Source organism: Triturus cristatus, chromosome 6 (assembly GCF_964204655.1).
Source record: "Triturus cristatus chromosome 6, aTriCri1.1, whole genome shotgun sequence".
In the NCBI taxonomy this organism is placed as follows: Eukaryota; Metazoa; Chordata; class Amphibia; order Caudata; family Salamandridae; genus Triturus; species Triturus cristatus.
Window position 1 is genome coordinate 1,178,426,821 of NC_140589.1, and position 8,048 is coordinate 1,178,434,868.

Sequence of the window (8,048 nt, forward strand, 5' to 3'; positions counted from 1 at the left end):
CCTGTCTAAGTAGGCTATCACTTGCCTCCGCTTACGCGCATCTCCCAGGCCTCTAACATTCCATGTAAGTATATTCAAAGTGTTAGCACCTCCCTCAGCCATAGTCCTCAGTGGTGCAAATGCCTAATTGCGCCCACCAGCCCCTGCTGCTTGATCCGAGCATCATGCATACCCTTGGAGTTATTGTTCTAGAATACATCCTAGTCATACCAACTGCTTGCCCCTCCTTGCCAAAAAGAGAATAAAACCTACATAACAACACAACTCTTGTAACTTTCCCCTCCCCCTCCCACTGGAGCACCCCCAACTTGCCAGCGAAGTGTACCCTCCCTAACCCACCCATCGTCCGCAACTGAACCAGTGTTGCCGTAGCACCCTAACTCTCCACGTGGGTGCTTGGTCTGGGGTAATGCCCGCTGGGGGCCGCAATAGGCGGGCACACAAGTTCCTCCCACCTCCCCAGGTCCCACACCCGTCGGCAGGACCTAAGGGAGTCAGAGGGTCCCGGAGGGGTCCTATACCATTCCCAACCGACCACCAGCCAACCCCGCCCCCAACCCGCCCCAGCCCCTGAACCTTATCCGACCGGAAGTGGCATAGTGTCTAGTTCGCATGTGTGACCAAGGCCGACGACTACAGCTCAAGAGTCTTCATCACTGTGCCTGGCCGCTTCTCCTTGTTGCGTGAGGTTTCGACCTTCTCCACCACGCCCTGAGAGGTTTAACCTCTTGAGGAAGTCGTCCACCTGGGCTGGTGAGGTGAAGAAGTGTTGTTTGCCATGATGCGTCACTCGGAGCTTTGCTGGGTACAACAGTGCATAGTCAATTTGCGCCTTCCGGAATTTGGCCTCAACGTCCATAAACTTGCGCATTTCCTCCTGCACCATTGGAGTGAAGTCAGGGTAGATCGCGAAGGAGTTGCCCTCATATGACAGGGATTGTTTTTCCCTAGCTGCTCTTAAGGCCGCGTCCCTGTCTCTGTAATTTAACAGTCTCGCTATGATAGGGCGGGGGCTCGCCCCCGTCTGCGGTCTGGGCCCCAACGACCGATGGGCTCTCTCAACTATAAATTGTCTCGATAGCACGTCTTCTCCTATGGTGGCCAGCAGCATCTTTTCCACATAAATTTCCATCTTCCCGGTGTTGGTGGATTCCGGAATACCTAAAATGCGAATATTGTTGCGCCGACTTGGCGCTTCTAAATCTTCATTCTTCGTCACAATCACGCGCAGGAGATTGTCCATGCTTGCCAGTTGTGTCCTGTGCTTTGCGGTAGTATCTTCCGTCGTGAAAATGCGCTGCTCGGCTTCCTGAATCCTGTTCTCATGCCCCTCCAACTTATGGACTATATTATCTATTCTGGATGACATATGTTCCACTTTCTCAACCACCGTGGCGAATCCTTGTCTGATCTCCAGCAGTATGCTCTGGGTGTCCGCAGCCGGGATTGCGCCGCTCTACCGTCCATCCAGCTGACTCCTAGGCTGTTGTTCGGCTTGACTAGACGGGCCTCCTCGTTTCGAAGTCTCGAAACTTAGTTTCGTCTGCTTGGTGTCCGTTTTGCCCATATCTCTGCTTATCCAAAACCTGCGGGTGGGGTAAAGCGCTCCTCTCCCTGCCCAGCCGGCCTGCTCGGCTCGATCTCGCCCTTGCCTCCGCCACCGGGCAATGCTCTTCCAACTTGCAGGCGACCTCCTCTCCAGCAGACCCCCTCTTCCAGCTATAGCTTCTGTCTCCGAGCATCTCTCAGAGGGGGCTCGTATGCTCCTTCAGCAGCCGGCCCCAGCAGACCCCAGAACCGATCAACCTGCCGTAGCGCAGTATGCAGCAGCTGCCTCTATGTCCCACCGCCTGATATCTCCAGCCAATGCGCCCGTGAACAACAGGGGGGGGAGGCGGGAGAGCCAGCACCGTTGTCACCCCCTACTGCTTGGGCCAGTGCCCTCTCTGATGCACCGTGGGCCGCCGCCTGATGCACTCCCTCCCTTTCTTCACTACGTGACAGCAGTCCTGTATAGGGCCCGGGGGGGGGGGGGGCACTCCCAACTATAGCTGTGACCTGTAAACAGGGTCCTCCAGTAGCGAGTTGACAGCAGGCTCCACCGGACCGGGTCTAATCTCAGCACTGCACGACCACTGGCTGCTCGGGGGGGGGGGCGCAAATTCCCCGCTCCGCTCCCCCGTGTCGTCCCCGGTCCACAGCCGACGCCGTCAGCCACTCATGCGTATCCCACCTGGGGGTTATGTCCCCGTTGCTGTCCCCCAGGGCCGTCTCTGTTCTGCGCAGGCAGGCCACTCACCGCGCCCTCCGCTGCCACTACTGCTCCGGGGTTTTCGCCAGCCCTCGCCAGCAGCCCCTCATAGACCGTCAGGGCTGCCACCGCTGCTGATCTCTGCCGCAGTCTACGGCCTTATACCTCGTGGTGAGCTGCGCGCTCGCGTATCTCACGCAGCCACCGCCGGCCTCCGCCCAGGTTCACCGCCTCCTCCCGGTCAAATTACTCTGCCGGATTTCCAGGGCTCCACTGCCCCGATCGCCGCCAAACCGGCAACGAGTGTGCCTCACATCACTATGGGGCCGTGGGCACCAGGGCCGACGATGACCGCGGCGTTGGGCAGGATAAATGCAGGATGATCACTTGGGTAAACGGGAGCCTCGCTACAGCGCGGCCATTCCGTCAGTGTGCCACCTAGCGCCCAGGTATGCTGAAAGTTCAACATTGTTGTACTTACATTCCTGACGAAAGTAGAGATTTGAAAAATATATTAAAAACATTACAGAATTGCATGACAAAATTGTACCACTGTAGGTTGAAGGTGTTTGGGAGAAGATTGGTAATATCAGCTATTAAAGACTTTGTAGTAAAATTAGGTAGTACATTTATAGGTAAGATATTCTTTCCATTAACTTGTGTGATTTCCCTAGTATCAATAATTAGACTAGGTTGTATTTGTTATAGAAAGAATAAAAATCAGAAAAGAATAAAAAGAGAAAACTTAAGGAGAAGGGATAAGAAACAAGAAAGAGAATTTGAAGAAATAGAACTAGAAGAGTTAAAAGATAGCATGTATTAAACCGCAAAAAGAGAAGAAACAGGGGAAACTGAAATATAAACGAAACAAGAAATCAATTCAAAATTTCCGTAAAAGGGATACAAAATTTTAAATTAGTGTGGTGATATAATCAGCAAAGGGGGGATTGCTGGAGCAGGTAATACAAAATGTTGTATACCCCCCCATTCTGCATGTTTATATTAATCCGAATAATCAATTCATTGTAATATTATTAATTTGTTTGAAGTGATAACTCATCAAATTTATTAACAAAAGGATTACACGTGGGAATTGCATCTTACATGGCTATATTAATTGTACACTAACTTGAGTACGCATATTAATAGTAGAAAACTAGAATATTGCATGTTATACGTTGCTTTGGTGATGTATTTGTGATTTGTGCTTTATTCAGTGAGTATAAACCGCTCTGAGTGTTGCTTCTGCTAGATAAATACACACACATATGGGTATTAGCAAGGGGATAACATTTTATTAGCCATTTCTATGTTTTAATTACGTTTTTGTGTTTCTTTTGCTTAAATTGACCATTTCGGCCTAAACAAGATGGCTGAACGAGACGTTCAACGTGACTGCCCTGACAACACGAGGTTCTGGGTGAAGTGCGCAGGCGTCACCGCTAGCAGCAGTGGCCTGGACCTGACCACGGGAGAACATGTACCCTTCAAGGACGCTCCGGGAACCCATCCAAGACCAAAGACAAAGCTCAATTTAAAAGCCGGAACAAGCAAGTTTGATGACTTCATCATTCAACACCCTGAGAACTGTACCCCGCTACCCCAAGTTGACCAATCAGGACTCCCTAAACCCCGATCTTGATACTTTTTGACATTATTTTCATTTTAAAAGTAGGTAGGGAATTTAACTATTAAGTCTTGCTCTTCTTTGACAAACTCGATTTCCTGGCGTTATGCTGACGGAGAGGACGGTGACACTGCTGGACAGCTGTTATCCTGAATCTTTGAGAGACTGAATTGCGGCCTAACTTTGCTGAATAAATTTTTCTTTGACTGATTGACTTAGAGGACGACTTTAGCCAGAATAGGTAAATATGATGCTCTGAAATGCTGATGATGACTTCTAACTTTTCTTGCAATATTTTTAGATAAAGAATATTTGATTAATTGACAAATGTGTTGTGTAGATTATTTGAATAAGAGAATAGTGGTAAAGAAGTAATGTGTAGATAGACGAGTTTTATTCATTAAAATCATAGATAACAACTAAATGATCCATCTCCTTATGAGAGGGATATCTTAGAGTCAGAGGTCAATGGGGCAGATTTACAAGCCCCTTGCGCCTCATTTACGCCGCCGTTGCGTCACTTTTGTGACGCAGCGGCGGCGCAAATCCTGCGTCATGGTGCGGGGTACTTACAACGTGACGCATCTGGGAGATGTGTCACGTTGTAAAGCCCTGCGCCACATGTAGGCGTTCCTGCGCGTGGTGGGCGTTCCGGCACAGGAACGCCTCCTAAAAGTGGCTGCGTGAAATCTACAAGATTTCACTCAGTCACTTTTAGGCCCATGCTGCGTCAAAACCCTGCGCCTGCCTGAAGCAGGTGTAAGGATGGACGCAGCATTAACAAGATAGGGCCCCCCAGAGTAATGCTGGAGCTGCGTCGCGCTTGCGACGCAACTCCAGCAATGCGCCACTTTTACGGCACAGATGCGTCACGCATCTGTGCCATTTTTGCCCCATGGTGCGCCGCATTGTAAATACGGCACATCCATGGTGGCGGAGCTGTGGCGCACAACAACTGGTGCATCCCTGCTGATATGCAGGAATGCGCCAGTTATTGTAAATATGCCCCAATGTGTTTAAGGGTAAGGTAAAGGTATTCCTCTCATGTCAGCGTTTGGAAGCGTATTTTCCCTCAGAAAAACAGATCAACGGAGTGTAAGTACATTGGTGTTATGGGCCCCACCAATGAATGTATTTGAGTGAATTGGATGCCGAGGTAGTTGGTCTGTGCCGAAGGGGCAATTAGACGTTCCGCGCTGCAGCAAGGCTTGCTACCCTCTATGTCTCCATCTTGGGTGCACCCTGTACCTCCATGTAGTGTTTGCACTGTGCCTCCACGCTAGGTCCATGCTGTGGCTCCATGTTGGTTCCAGGCTTTGGCTCTTTGTTGGTTTCATTCTTTGCCTTCTTGTTGGCTCATGGCTGCGCCTTCTTGCCTGAGCTCTGTGGAGGCGAGCCTGGCGTTAAGTGTTTCTGAATTAATTTCTGCCGACCCAGAAACCCCCGCGAGCCTGGCGCTGGACTCGGCCATAAACCAGAGGAAGCCTTGTACTGAGACCAGCAGCAGGCCATGTACACAGCAGCATCTCTCTGGAAACTCGAGCACTGCTTGAAAATGGGCCGCTCAGCCGGGGAAGCCGAGCCAACACAGTGAGCCGTGCCAGCTGCCAGGGGCCAACCAGGGCTTTTAAGTGTGATGAAAAAACTGGGGGGTCTCTCAAAGGGGCGTGGTCAAAGTAATTAAGGGCGTGGCTTAAAACAAGTAAGCTAAAAATCTGTGTGTAGCACAGTGTGCCGCCCGACTTGTATTTTGCTGTTCCTGTCATTGCCTCCAGATATATGATTTAACAAGTCACATCATACCTACAAGTCAGGACTATTGGCTTTGTCAATGGTTGCGAGTTGCATAAGATAAATAAGCAGCAACTATGGCTTGTATATAATATTGAAGAAGGTTCCACTTAAATCCGTGGTGACACCAGGACAATGTTGCTGCGCCTGAGATTCAAAAAGAGAAGGGCAATCCAGAGAGAAAATGACTCTCTTTAAAGGATTTTCCTTCCCCTACAACACTCACCGCGCGCACATCGATGTGCTGCTGTCACTGCAGTACGGAAAAAACACGGACGGCCTGTGCCAGGGCACAAACCAGAGCCCGCTTGAGACCCGTTTCGAGGCCCCCTTAAAGAAAACAGCCGGTGCTCAGACCCGGTGAGACCCGGCCCACTTAAAGCCCTGGGGCCAACGATAATTATTGTCTTAAGGTGTTGAGCAATGATGCGCGAAAAAGATGGTAGGCAGTGGGCACGCGAGTGAAAAAAAAACCTTGCGCTGGTACACTATTCAGTGGCAGCAAGGCTATGTATGATGTGGACTGAGAAGTAAACAGCTCTCCTTGGCGTAAACAACAACCGTGCAAAAAATGACAATAAAAACAGCTGCAAGAGATCAGGACAACACAATGGGTTAAGAGGTTGTTCTTCTGTACTCCTCTCCCCTCGTTTCGTACCGTGTGAAAAACAATTCATGATTCAGAGCGCAGCGGGGACTGGTGGTGAAGGAACGCTGTACACACAATTTATAATCCCTTCCGGTTTTTAATAGGATACATATAAAAACACAAGCTGGAGAGCTTGGATAATATGTCAGTCAGTGTGTGTTGTTGTGTGGCCTTCTGCCCGAGTAACGTGACAGGCTGCTAAACCGCACGAGGAACAAAAAACACTCCACTACTCTCCTATAGCGCCAAGAAGGCCTGGCGCTCATGGCACACTCTACCAAGTGAGCAGGGCAGTTAACACAGCCTGAAAAGTTCGAATGAGCAGAACAGCTTCTCTTCTGCCTTCTGTACCTATCACCTTCTCTTATACTATTATACATTTATCTGGGTTGAGTTAGTACTATACACAATATAACAGCATTACCTTCGACAAAGTAAGAAACGCTTTAATTGGATTATCTTTTGTTTACCAAGTAAGAGTAACTCTGCAGTAGCAGAGCTTTCAAAAATTGAGTGAAACTCTTTAATGTTCCTCTCCACGGAAATCTTTAGTAAAAGGCGAAAGATTTATTCGGTTTGAAGAGAAACCAGAGTATGAGTGTTTCACAGATTCACTGCGGCCCCCAGAAACAGCTTTCCACAGAATGTCAGGGTGATTTATTCTACTAAGTCCATCATTGATAACCCTTCAAAGTATAACCAACTTGTGAGAAGCCTTGTAAACCGGTACATTAACAAAACACTTCTTGAGAAAATCGATAGAAATAAGGGACGCACTGGTGACACGGACTTATGGGTATGCAAATTTCGTCTTAGGTCACGTGACAGGAAAGGCTGTACCATTTGAGTCGCAATACCAGTTTCCCAGCTCAAGCCTTAACGTCGGCTCCTTTTACACTTCACGTTCTGAATGATGCAGTGTTCGGAGTCTCGCGCAGGCTCGGTGGCTCCCAAGAGGAGGACTTTTACATGATGCCACCATCAAGGCATGCTGGCTGGCTCATTCATCTTCTTTCCGAGACAATGAACGAGCCAGAGTGTTGTCTACTGCGTCACCTGCTGTAAGAAAACAAGCACTGGCAGAGAGGCAAAATGCTGAGTAACGGCTTTGCCAATGCTTTTCCGCAATGTTATATAGCATAGGCAAGATGCTGTGCTACATGACCTAAAGAAAACAAAACAAAAGCAGCGATGATGATGTGGGCATTTTGTAGATGCGCGCGTGCATCATTACGCATGCGCAATTGCAAAATGAGGCGGGCACCGTTGTTTTTTTATTCACTGATCCAAAATGGACGGATTAAAAACAAACAAATGAAAAAAGTAGGGAGGGATGACATGTAATTTGCTGCCTTTGCTCCCCACCACCCTCCAAAGAAATAAATAAATAAAATCTTTCCAACAAAAAAAACAAGCATATGCAATCCAACAGGTCTCCCATTAACACCACTTTGAGCTATTGACATTGTAAATGACAATGCCTTTTATTTGTGTTTTTGTTTTAAAAACATAAATAAAAGGCATTGTTTTTTATAATGCTAATAGCTTAAACTCTTGTATACTGAACATGTTGGAACTATCTAGCTGCAGTGATATTGATCTTATACCTATATCTGCAGTGATGTTGATTTCACACCTATATCTGCAGATAGTGATCTCACACCTATATTTGCAGTTATAGTAATTTCACACTTATATGTGATATTGGCGATCTCACACTTATATATGTT

General features: G+C 48.2%; 1 non-coding gene across 1 annotated transcript; it reads right to left on the reverse strand.

Moving 5' to 3' along the window:
* Positions 1-6,799: 6,799 nt before the first annotated feature.
* On the reverse strand, positions 6,800-6,914 carry LOC146821144 (U5 spliceosomal RNA). The gene has a single exon (XR_014964563.1). It is a non-coding gene; the product is annotated as a U5 spliceosomal RNA (small nuclear RNA).
* Between the last annotated feature and the right edge of the window lie 1,134 nt (positions 6,915-8,048).